Here is a 13,744-nt window from a genome sequence, read left to right on the forward strand (position 1 = left end):
GAGAAGGGGAAGCCCTGGTGCATAATCACAGAATGACAAATAATGACATATCACGGCAGTTGGCTTCCCGTGTCCCTGATCAAGCCAATTCTTAGAAACAGAAGCTCTTCCAAGCCCGAAAACCACATCAGGCCTCCATTTGAGGCAGTTGCTGTGTCAGAAAAATCATCAAGGGTGCAGAATAATAAATATGTAACAACATTTGGAGCCAGTGGAGTCAACAGGACAAAGTGACAAAGACAGCTGACTTGATGGTTGGTGAACCAAAGAGAAAATGAAAACTGGGACAGAAGCTAAAGCTTTTGCCTTGGGGGCCAAGATGGTTCTTCTCTAGGAATTGAGTCAGGTGTCCAACAAGGCCCTACAACAAAAACAACACAAAGACACCAGAATGAATACCAAATGGCAGAAATATCAATTGGAAGAGGGGTAAGACTAATTTTTGAGACGCTCTACAGCAGTAAGCCTTACAAGATCAATTTTTCTTCTAATAACATTTAAAATAACGACCCTTGTTAATGGTCTGTTGGGTATCACACAATGAGCTGGGTGCTTTGCAAATATGAACCAATGGAAGCCTCCCAAAACCCTAAAGACATACCTGTTGTCCTCAGTTTTCAGATGAGGTGGCAGGCACCCCAAAAAGTTAAGCCACATATTCTAGAAGGAACGTGGAAATGACCTTTGAATTCAGGTCTGCTTGACCCTAAGCCTGGCCAGGCTATGCTACAAGGTGCCACCACACTTGTTAATTTTGTGCATCCCGGAAAGTCAGCTGGGTTATCTCTGCCAGAAGGAAAAATGATTCATTCCTCATGTGAGGAAACTTTCTCTTTGCCAAAGAACCCAGTAAGACGCTCATTACCCTAAAAGGCACTTTTTGCTTTTTGATTTGCTTTGTTTACATAAAAACTCCACATAAGGTATCTGTCCCAGGCTATACTACTTCTGGTAGAAAAAATTCCAACAGCAGAAAGGACAGCCTGGAGAGAGGAGAGCTGTTAGCATGTCAAAGGTTTAGCAGCAATGAGAAAATGACCACCTCTTGTCCCTACTGTCTGGTCCTTTTTGTGATATACCTGTTTCTGGCATTTACCAACTGGTCACACTTTAAAGGCAGCACATTTCTGCAAAGTACTGTGCTAGGGAACACCTCTTCCCTCCCACCACACACTCTCTCTTTTTTTAAAGATTTATTTTATTTTTATTGGAAAGTCAGATTTACAGAGAGGAGGAAAGACAGAGTGGAAGATCTTCCATCTGATGATTCACTCCCCAAGTGACCACAACAGCTAGAGCTGAGCTGATCTGAAGCCAGGATGCCGGAGCCTCTTCCGGGTCTCCCACATGGGTGCAGGGTCTCAAGTCTTTGGACTGTCCTCAACTGCTTTCCCAGGCCACAAGCAGAGAGCTGGATGGGAAGTGGGGCTGCCAGGATTAGAACCAGCACCCATATGGGATCCTGGCACATGCAAGATGAGGACTTTAGCCGCTAGTCTACCAGGCCGCCCCCTACCCTGTCCCACTCTCTTAAAACTGACATTTTCATGGGACTTTTTTTTGTCTCCATCTGCCTTGGGGACCATGTTCGCCATCTCCTCTACTTTTTGTTTGTTCCAAATGTCCTTCTGTTGAACTCCAGTCGATCCTTCAGATCCAAGCTCTCCATGCATTTCCCCCAGAGACACTATTGCTGGACCATTGGTCAAGGTGAATTCTCCACTGTGGGTCAGTGGCCAGTTGAGGCCACAAGGGCTATTCTAGGTATTTCATCCAGAGAGAATCTAACACAGGAGCTTATTATGCAGGATTAAAAGAAGCAAAAGAGGGGCCCGGTGCCATGGCCTAGCAGCTAAAGTCCTCACCTTGAACGCACCGGGATCCCATATGGGTGCTGGTTCTAATCCCGGCAGCTCCACTTCCCATCCAGCTCCCTGCTTGTGGCCTGGGAAAGCAGTCGAGGACGGCCCAAGGCTTTGGGACCCTGTACCCACGTGGGAGACCTGGAAGAGGTTCCTGGTTCCCGGCATTCAAATCGGCACAGCACTGGCCGTTGCGGCTCACTTGGGGAGTGAATCATCGGACGGAAGTTCTTCCTCTCTGTCTCTCCTCCTCTTTGTATATCTGACTTTGTAATAAAAATAAATAAATCTTTAAAAAAAAAAAAGAAGCAAAAGAGACAGGGCTGACAATGACAGGATGGAGTTGCCAATCCCACAGGTAGGAAACGAAAGGAATAGGTGAAGCTTTTAGAGGCTAGGAGCTTGGAGCTGTTGATGGCACCTCCTGCAGATAGACGCAGAGCAGGGCTGGAGTTAGGTGGTAGGGTGCTCAGTCATTTAAGGGAGCACTGCCCAGCTGCAGAGCAGTTGGTGAAAACAAGAGAAAACAAGGAGTGAGTCTGCTATCTCACCTTCTCCCTTCCCGTCTCTTTATAGTGTAGAGCCTCCCTGCACAGGCAGTTGGCAGGGGCATCTGGAAAAACATGACCCGCAGAGTCCCAGCTCCAGCATCAACAGAGAACAGGTGAGCAGAGGCGGTGCTGAGAGGCAACAAGCAAAGCGCCTGGAGTCTTCCACTTCTAGATTCTTGGCTCCATACTTGTGACACAGTGTTAAAGGCACTCACAGTTGATCTTTCTTGAGGGTAAGCATTTATTATTTGTCACCTCCCACTAGACTGAGTGCAAAACCATGCTTATTTGGTTCAGTTTCCTCACATACACGAACAGGTGCAGAATATGAGAAGCGTTCAATAATGTTTCTTTACAATGAGTTCCTTAAAAAAACAAATGAGGTCAGGTTTCCCAAAACTCTGTGTGAGTTCTCACACTAGGGAGTTACCAAGGAAGGAACTTTGGAAGAAAGAGTAAGAGGAGAAGGATAGATGAGGAGATGCTGAAAACAGAGGTGGTGTCAGTGCAAGACTGGCCTCAGCTTGAGAGCCCTGAGGGTGCAGTTTGCTCCCCAACATGGTGCTTCTTTGAGGTCGCTCCATCAGACATTGGCTGCAAGTGGACCCAAAAGGAAGGGGGCTCCTGAGAACTGTGGGCAACTCCACATGGCAGGGCAGCCCTGTGAGCCAGCAGCCAACACTCAGGACACTGAGCCACAAGTGCACTAAAGCATCCCCCACAAATGGCAATGCACACTGGGTGGGGCTGCAACAGACTTCTCAAGTCACTTTCCCATCATAGAGGCTAAGCAGCTTGGGATTTGTATAAGAAACCAGCCAGAAGAGAAGTGGAGTTCTTTCATCCTGCAGAACTGTTTTGTCAGAGCTGTTTTATCAGACATGACACAAGCTGACATTGATTAGTCTGCCTCCCTGGGGAGTCTGGGTCAGTGTCTCTCCTCTAGCTTAAAGCACCTGCTGGCCTGGCTCTATCACCCCAGGGGCTCACAAGTAGCCAATTTCTCCCTCCAGGCCTTCTCTTATCTGGAAGAAAGATGGACCTCTCTGGCTCCCTCTCCCTCCCAGGCCTGCAGGTGCTCCACTCAGCGTTGGCCTGGCAGCCTCCACTGAAGAATGTCACGCTGGCCAGAGGCCCGGCCACAGACAAAAGCCCTTTTGGAGCTAAGCCTACACCCTCTGGCTGACAGGACCCTGCCTGCCTCCTAGGCTACCAGCGAGGGAGGATGGCTAAATTCATTCCCCTTGAGCTGACGGTTTCCACAGTCCTTGGCTCTAGAACAAACAGCTAACTGTCCTCACCCATAGGAGGGAAGGAAGATGAGACACCGTGTTGCCCCCGAGACCAGAGGCAGGGAGGCCTGCAGACACGAGCATCAGGGATGGAGAGGGGGAGCTCCACACCCAAAACAAGGACAAAGCCCTGAGTCCTGAACGAACTTTCATAGCCAGCTCTGACTCCACCATGGCTTGGAACCAGATGGACTTCACATTGAATGACCGGCTCTGCTGTTTCCCAACAGTGCACCCTATGCAAGTTTACTCTCTGAGTCTCAGTTTTCACAGATTTTAAACAGAATAGTATTTCCCCTGTACTTGCTTAGTTTGAAAATTTTTTGAGATGATAGAGCGGCAAGGACTTTCTCATCCAAATTGCCTTCAAGTGCCTCCTTAACCCACTGCACACCCATGGCTCGGTAGGGATGCCCCACATTTAACCCTCTGGGTATCTTGCAAGCATGCCCTCATGCCTGCACAGGCGTGATCACTCAGGTGTCTGCTCCCTTCCTCTCAGTCACTTTGTGATTCTGAATCTTTTGAACCCCCTGCCTGGGATGCTTCTGGACAGCCATCAGCAGTGGTCTCGCAGAGACAGCCACGGAAAGGTAAGGTGTTGGAGGGGCTGTGTGATCCTTGCAGAATATTCCTAACAGGAAGCCTGCTAAGATGGTCTTTGGTGGCTGTTTGTCTTCTAAACTGCTGCTAACGGCTCTTGAAGATCCATCTTGTCATTTGTACATAAAAGGATGGACACCCAGAAAATGCTTCTGAAACCTGGAAGTTGCCAGGACAGCCCACAAAGACAGACAGCATGGCCCTGCCTTTCCTGCCAGCACCTGTCTCCCTGCCTCTCACTCTGTTGTTCCCTTTCCCCTCCAACCTGCATTAGTGGTGGCCCCTACACAATGAATGCCCATCTACCTGTGACCTCCTGTTGTAAATATAAGCCAGGGAAGATGGGGTTGTAGTGCATTAGATTGGCCTGCAGTTCAGCAAATGATGTCCGTACAGAAAGAGGAAAATGTAAACAAAAATACACAGAGGGGCAATGACACAGAGACAGAGGTGATGAGAGCTCCGTGGCTACAAACCACAGAGCACCAAAGATGGGTAGCAACCATCAGAAGCAAGGAACAGGTGGGGAGGGGCATGGAAGGCTACTCCCTGGAGCCTGCAGAGAACACATCCCTGCCGACCCCTTGATTCTGACTTCGGAACTCAGAGACTGTGAGAGAGTAAAACGCTGTCACTTTAAGCAGTAGCACTTGGTTAAAATAGCCATCCTTGGAGCCTGGAGTCCTCCTGCTCCCTCTTTCCCTTGGTGAAGGAAGAAGTGCCCTACAGTCATACTAATTCACACCATCACATTGGCATCTGTAGCCAGGGCTCCAGTCTGCATTTGAGAAGTGACTTGCAGTGAGGGTAAGAATGTTGAAACGGGGCTGAGCAGCCTCATTACTGGGATTGAGAGCTGTCTCCACAACTCACCCAAAGAAAGTACCATCCCTTCACTGGGTACTTGCAAGAACCAAGGCTCAAAGAGGCATCAGCCAGCAGGCCAGTGCTGTGTGGGCTCTGGATTCGCAGGAGACCCAGGGCCAGGCTTCTCCTACTTTCACCACTTCATCACTGGCCACATGACCTTAGGCCAACCAATCATTTAACCTCTCTGGCCGCAGCTGTCTTGTCTGTAGAACAGAGATATTAACAAAATCCATCTCAGAACTGGCAGTTTCTAAGTACATTCATGGAGAGTGCTACCAAAGAAGTTATCATTACCTGAGTCCTGTCACGATTACCCACAGTCAACTGGTAGTAAAGGTCAGAAACTGCGTTTGAACATAGGCCTGTCTGGCTCCCCTGCACGTCTTGGTTCCATGAGTCCATGCTGCAGAAAGAGCCATGAAGTCCCAACTCCCAGCTCCGTCCATCTGACTTCCTGTCGCCAAACAAACTCAGGTTCACGGTCATCTTGGTAATAATCACCGTAACTGAATATTTCCTGTGCTAATCCACCCTTGGGAAACTTCAGGAACACAGCTGACCCCCCACCCACTCCTTGGGAGAGGGTACAGACAAGTAGCTATGACCTCAGCTTTGGGGACACAGGTCCTGTGTTGAAATTCCTACTTTGTCAGTTCCTGTCATGGGAACATGGATGGAACTTACCATCCTGAGCCTCCTTTTCCATTTCTTGTAAAATGAGAATGCTCACTGGCCCCACGTCACAAAGTAGAGTGAGGGCATAAACAGGATGCCTGTAAAATATCCGGAAGAAGGACCTGATGCTGCTTGGATAATGGTGATGATGAACATGACCATGATCCCCACTCAGAGGTTGAAACAAGGAGGCAGAACCACCACCAAATGCCTGGGCACCCCTCTCCAGACCAAGTAGTCTCCCCATTGCTGGGACTTCAGCCCTTTGAGTCCACTTGCAAATTCCCAGCTCAAACGAATTTGGAAACTGCTCCACTTTCATTTCCTTGGGAAATAGTGTTAAAATTCTGTCAGGGAGAAACTTCCCCATGGATGCATAAAGATCTCCTTGGAGCAAGTTGACCCTCAAACCAGCATCTCCAGTCAACATGGCCTTGTTCTTTGAGACATGAAAATGACTACAGCTCTTTGTTCGGTGTCTTTTGGCTGACTTTCAGTTCATGAGGAAGTGTCTGTCTCACAGCCAATTTGAATTCGTGTTTGCAAGTAAAATTGCAGGGGACAGTGGATCAGGTGTCTGAGAGCTGGAATCTGGTGGGTCCTCTGTCATCTGCTTACAGGAACCTGACCTAATGTCTGTCTGGGGAGGTACCAATTTCAAAGCTCTAGCTTGTTGAGTTTGCTATTGTATTCCAAATTCATAACAGCACTGTGAAACTCACCTTGTCTTCCTTACTTTTTAATTTTTCCATTTAATAGATAAGAGAAGCAGTTAAGATCTTGAGTGATGAGCTGGAGGTTATATACGTAGCACCTGGCCGGTTGGGAAGTTCAACCCGGATTTTACTTAAGAAGCTTTACTTCAACAATTTTGTGAGCATCTACAACATGTCAGGAATTCTATATGAAATACTGGGGTTACAAAGATGCATAAGGCATACCTGCTAAGGCAGATGGGCACACAGTGTGGCACACACTGTACTAAGCACGTACAGAAGAGGTTCACCACTCCCTCCTGCTTCAAACCTCTTTCTACACACTCTCAACAGGCTTCTTCCTCCCCCACCCAAGCCAGGCATTTGGCCTGGCAGTCAAGACACCCACATGCTGTACAGAATGCCTAGGTTTCATGACCACCTCTGGCTCCTAATTCTAGTTCCTTACTAATGCAGACCCTGGGAAATAGTGGCAATGGCTCAAGTAACTGGGCTCCCGTCACCCACATGGGAGACTCAGATGGAGTTCTTAACTCCTGACTTCAACCTCAGGAAAACCCAGCCCTGGTCAGCATGGATCTCTAGGTATGAGCCAACAGATGAGCTCAAAGTCAATCTTTCTTTTGCTCTCTCTTTGCCAAATAAATAAACAAATATTTTTTTCACAGTTCTGCTCTTATCAAAGTACCAATAATCTCAGGTTGCCAAATTCAATTGTCAAGTCTTCCTTTTCATTGACTGAAGTTCTCAGAAACAACAACACAGTGGCGTATTCTCTTCCTCTCACAGTTCTTTTCTGAGCTGTAGACAACATTAAATGTTGAATTTTTTCTTTACAGAATCTCAATATCTTACCTAGTCTCTTTTGCTGAAACTTTACTTTAAAAAAAGAGAGAGAGAGAAAGAGAGATTATTTACTTGATAGGCAGAGTTAGAGAAATAGAGATCTTTCATTTGCTGTTTTACTCCCCAAATGGCCACAACAGCCAAAGCCAGGAGCCAAGAATTTCTTCTGAATATCCCACATTGTTGCAAGGACCCAAGGACCTAGGCCATCTTCTGCTGCCTTCCCAGGTGTGTTAGCAGGGAGCTGGTTTGGAAATTGAGCAGTTGGGTCTCAAACCAGTTCTTCTTTGGGATGCTGGCGTCCATGCAAGTGCTTAACCCTGTTTACCACAGTGCCAGGCCTGAGACTTGACTCTTGCTCTCACCAGTTTGTAAAAGCTGAAGGGCCTTGGGCTCAGTTTTGGGTTCCTGTCTCTTGTCTTGGCTGTCTTCTGGGCCTATGGATACAAGCACCGTCCATACTTATCTCCAGCCCCGATCTCTCTCCTGAGCTGAGCACCATGGATCCATTCATCACCGAATTTATCATAAGTAAAACTAGCCTACCTCCTCACACAAGACTCTGTATTTTCTCCCCTAAAGCTGTTCCTTCATTGCTTCCCCATTTCAGCAGCATCACCATTCACCCAGACACTCAGGTCCTGAATAGCCAGCCTTGGTTCCTCTCCGTCTTCACATCCAATATATTGTCAAGTCCTGATGGCACAGCATCCAAATTATGCCTTGAGTCCACTTACCTTTCATTTCCACTGCCACAACCCTGGTCCAAACCATCACTGTTTCTTTGAGCCTACCAGAATGCCTCTAGTACATCACTCTGTACTAGGAGGATGCACTAGGGATGCACCTCATCTCATAATGCAGCCAAGATGGGGATCTTTTAAAAAATGTAAACAAAGTCACACCCTTCCTCCTCTTAAAACCTTCCGCTGGCTTTCCCCATGAAATCCCAACTCCTTCACCCAGCCTTTTTGTGATCACTTGCCTCTCCAATCTCGCTGACCACAACCCTCACCCTGTGGCTCTTGTGGTGGTTCAGTGGGGCTGCCCTGGACTCCTGCCCTTGCTCCTCCCACTGCTCGGAATATTCTCCCCAGCATCTTTGTAGGGCTGATTTTGATCGTTCTTTTAGGTCTCCATCCCACTGTTGTCTCCTCGGCATGGTATTCCCTAAGTCACCACTTACTTTCTTTGGCAGATTTATTACCACCTGAAATTCATCTCTTTCATGCCTCCTAGACCATGAACCCTTTGCATATGTGGCCGGAACATGTGCTGAGGTAAAGCCTACACCCTGGCTCTGGCATTCAGAGCCTCCTCCATTCATGGAAAAGAAAAACACAGCCCTAGACTTGTTTAGAAACTTGTTAATGGCCATGAAGGAAAAGATCTGGGTTTTAAGAGTAAGACAATCAAAGGAGAGTTATTTTATGTTGGGTGATCAGTGAGGACATCCTAAGGAAGCATGGTTAGATGAGACCTGAAGAATGGGACTAGCATCATTGAAAAGAGTTGGGGGAAAAGCATTTCAGGCAGAGGGAATGGAATATACTAAGGGAACATACAAATACAAAGTGATAAAGACAGACATGTGTACCTTTCTCTGTCAGTTTAAAAATGGGTTCATGGAATTTAAAATTTCACTTATCATATCATAAACATCTTTTCATGTCCTTAAATCACCTCCAGTTTTTGCTTATTGTGGCTGCTCTCATGAACGATGAGGCATGAATATTTTGTCTGAAAAGCTATCCAAATACATGACAATGGTTAAAGCAAGTAAACAAAGAAAAAGTGCCAAATGCCAAAATGACAGAGCAAGTGATGGTGGAAGTATAAACTAAAACACGTTGTGGAAACTCTTCAGCAGAAGCTACTCTAGCCAAGCATACCCTTGTTCTGTGACTTTGTAGTTCCACTAGGCATGTATTCAGCAGAGGGGCAGGAGTGCATGTGTCCATCAAAAGTCAAGTACAACAAATTTAATGGCACCGTTTGTCATAGCAAAATCTAAAGCAGAAACAAATGAAATACCCATCAACAACAGAGTAAATCTTAGAACAGTCACAAAATGGGATTTATGCAATTACAATTAAACATGCAGGAGTCCCTCAAATATGATGTAAGGCTGAAGAAAGAAGACACAAATTGCATCTATGGTGTTAGAGGTGAGATCAAGGGCGGGGGCAAAAGGAGCACTCTTGCAGGCCAGCTGACCGGCTTCTTGGTCTAAGTGTTGGCTATGAGCTGCAGCAATTCATGGAGCTGAACACTTAGGATTCTTGTACTTCTCTGCATTGTGAAATATTCATGAGTATTTCAACAGGAAAATTCCAAAGCATGAATTTTCTGTGAAAGCAAATTTTGACATTTTTGGCAAATAATGTTGCTATCACTTGCACTATATTCTCATAAGAGATGTAAAAGCCCTACCAGAGAGTATACAGGGTCCAGAGAGACCCTATAATTTTAACCAAATGTGATCAAGTCGACTAAGATCAAACTGGATGAAGATGGGTCCTTTAGACAATAATTAGCATCCTTGTGTGGAGAAGCAGGTTTGGAGAGAACTGACACCAGGAAGAAGGTCATGTGACACAGAGACAGCCAGAGTAGAGTAAGGCAGCTACCAAGCAACCATCTATAAGAATACCTGCGACCACCAGGAGCTGTAAGAGGCACAGGTCAGATTTTCTTTCAGGCTCTACAGAAAGCAACCATCAGGTCAACATTTGAACTACTGACCTGGCCTCCTAAACCACGGAACAGTGCATTGTTGTGGGTTTTAGCCACCCAGTTTGTTATAATTTGTTATGACAGCCCTAGGCAAGTGATTCTGAGAAGGATTACTTTTTGATTCCCATCCAACCTTTGGGTGGAAGGTAGAGACTGTTCCCAAGGGATTATTATACTTGAACTATTTTTTTTTTGCTTTCTGGTTTTCAAGCAAACCCAGGTCATCTCCCAACTTTCTTCCGCAAATGACTCAATCAACCAGTTCTGCACAGATCAGTCCTAAGCAAGGTGACGAAGTAGCGCCACAATTTCCAGACATCACCAGGCCCCATTGTTCTCAACTATTAATGTTTCACCAGAATTCTAACATCTGCTTAACTCCTTTCTCATTATATAAATGACTGAGGTTGACATTTTAAATATTTGAAAATGAAGGTGGCATTTAGCATGGTGTTTAAAACACCGTTTGGGACCCCACAGATCCTGTATTGGAGTAATGTTTCAATTCTCTGCTTTGCTTATGAGCCAGCTTCCTGCTAGTGCACAGCAGGGGGTGGTTCAGTAGTTGGGTCCCTGCCACCCACATGGGAGACCCAGAGTTCCAGGCTCCTGACTTCAGCCTGGTGCAGCCTTGATCATTGCAAGCCTTTGGAGAGTAAAACAGAAGATGGAACAAATCTCTCACCAAATTCCATCCTCACTGTCCCATCTCTTTGTTGTAAAACAAATGAACAAATGAGACTAGAAAAGAGAGAAAAGCAAATAATACCCACAGACAACCAGCAGCGGAGATGGTTGGGGTATTTGGGATATTGCCTGCCAGACATTTTTAAGTGAGTGCGTTATACACTTACAAGAAAAATATCACCCTTTCCTAATTGGCCATCTTGTCTTCCTCTTTCTGAGAAATACACAATTCAGAACACACTCCTGAGACCTACCCTACCGCCACACACACACATTTCTGCTTTGTTTTCCACCCATTCCTCGCCCTAGGCCCCTTCCTGCAGCCAATCCATTCTTTCATACACAGCCAGTGCTCTCCTCAGCCTGGAGTTCACACGGGAAGACTTAAACTACAGCACAGACATTAGAGAGAGCAGAGTGTTTCCAAAGACCGCGTTGGTATGGCTGGTGCTTCTCCAGAAAACAGCTGTTGTGCTTTCTTCTTTAGACTTTACATGCTTTGAGTTGAGTTAAAGCACACACTCCTCAAGACATGATGATGGTCCTCACTCCTACACCAAGAACTTGCTTTGGACCGCTTCTTCCCGCTCCTAAACCCCGTTTCCTTCTGCTCTTCCTGTTAATAATCACCTTCATGGGTTTGATGCATGTCCTGCAATACAGGGGTAGGCATATTCTTTTTTTTTTTTAAGATTTATTTATTTTTATTGGAAAGGCAGATTTACAGAGAGAAGGAGACACAGAGGGAGATCTTATATCTGTTAGTTCATTTTCCATTTAGTCCCAGTAGCCAGAGCTGGGTTGATCCAAAGCCAGGAGCTTCTTGTGGGTCTCCCACATGGGTGAGCTCAAGGCTTTGAGCCACCATTTACTGCTTTTCCAGATGATAAGTCCAGAGCTGGTGGGAAGTGGAGCAGCCTGGAGAATAATCAGCACCCATATGGGATGCCAGCTCTTGCAGTTGGAAGATTAGACTGTTGTGCCATCACTCAGGCCCCTAAGCATATTCTAGAGCCACTCTCTGATGCAGCCCAGTGCTGGGTCCCCTGGAAGATTATCCACACTGTGCATGTCAGTGGACTTGTTGGCTCCTCTGCCCTCTGGCTGGGTTTAGCCAATGGAAGGCAGAAGATCAAGGAGGTGGATGTGTGTAGGCCTGTCCTCTTCCTGCTTGAAGCTTGACAGCCAAAAACATGGACAGCTGGCCCTTCACATTCACAAGGTCCACTTCCTCGGTTTCTACCAATTATAGATCCAATGCACTATGGGAAAATGCTATAAAAATAACTGAACTCCTAATACATGTGACCCATGAGCTCTTTGAAGATACACAGTTTCCTCCAGCTTGTTGCTTCTACCCCCTCCCCCCAGGAAGGCTCTGCCTGCAAGAGCCTCCAACTTTCTACTGTCCTCTATAGTGCCACAATAGATCCAAAAGTGTACAGACTGCTTAACTCAGGGGTTTTTTTTTCAAGTTATTTTCCAGCCCTCTCATCTGAACTTAGGCCAAGTGTAGTCAATTCAAGTTTAAAGCATGTTGCATATATATGCCTCAAGTCCATGTTCTTCATTTAAACACACTGACCTTAAGGTCCTTTTGAAATGTATTTTTCTCACTTTCCTCCTACAAACACAAGTGATATAATAAACTAAATGGCAAGGATCATAGCTGATCATTTGTCAAACCTTCATTTGTGCTTAGCTCTCCCCCACACCGAGTATGAGCCCTAGCTCACTCTACAAGCATTTGGAGCCAGCTTGGGCTGCTCTTCAAAAGCTGATTATTAAATTTTCAAACATTTTGCAAGCCAATTGCTAAACACAGCAATTATGAAAAACTAACTTATATAAACTTCCAATTAAATTATATTAAAAACAACTGTAATAAAAAAACTCACTAGTTCCTAATTACTTTACTTCCCTTAACTACTGTCAAGGCTCAGGTACTGTCTGTTTTATCTGCATGCCGAAAGTACCACATCACGGTACACATCTCATTTCAATTCCAGTCATTGATGTTGCATCAGGGGATAGTATCAGTGTGCAGTACATTCAGTAGTAGCTTGCTACACTGAAATTCCTTCTAGAAGCACCAATTCAAATCCCAACTGTTCATCTGTGAACTAGCTCCCTGCTCATACACGTGGAAAAGCAGCAGAAGATTGGCCAAAGACTTGGATCCCCTGCCACTCATGTGGGAGAACCAGATGAAGTTCCAGACTCCTAGCATTGGCCGGGCCCAGCCCCAGCCAATTCATGCGGTTACTGAAAGAACAGACATGGTGCATTATTGCATCTGATTGGTCAAGCTTGGATCCTGCGGCTGCCCTTCAGCTCAACTGAAGAGTTCAATATAACTTTTGGGCATGCACACCCAGCTCATAGATAGGGAGACAGTGCTGGGATGGGGTTTGGACTACAGACACCCAGAGGGTGTGGATAGCCTGCTAACCAGGTGCCCAGCCAAGGAGACCCCTCAGATGTTCATTTGGAGAATAGTAGCAATCACTCTGCTAGTTCTTAGAATGGACAACACACACACTGACTTTGTATAATAAATGTTCTGTGCATGCTATTAACATTGTCATCCTCCTCCTAGGTGACACAGCTGAAAAACAGAAGGTGAGGAAACTTGTCCAATGTCAGCAGAATGCTCCCACAGTATTTACAGGGCTTTGTTTCCAGGATCCCTGTAAATAGTAATATCCAGACACCCACGTCCCTTATAGAAATGGTAGAGTATTCATGTACAAGTACTTTATTTGTAAACTATTCAGAATTCCCAATAGCATGTAAATTCTGTGTAAACAGTTGTGCTGCATTGTTTAGGGACTAACGACAAGAACAAACGTCTGTCCAGGCTCGGTACACATGCGATCTTTGCAAAAATAGTTTCATCCTCTGGT

This window comes from Ochotona princeps, chromosome 9, assembly GCF_030435755.1.
Source record: "Ochotona princeps isolate mOchPri1 chromosome 9, mOchPri1.hap1, whole genome shotgun sequence".
Lineage (NCBI taxonomy): Eukaryota > Metazoa > Chordata > Mammalia > Lagomorpha > Ochotonidae > Ochotona > Ochotona princeps.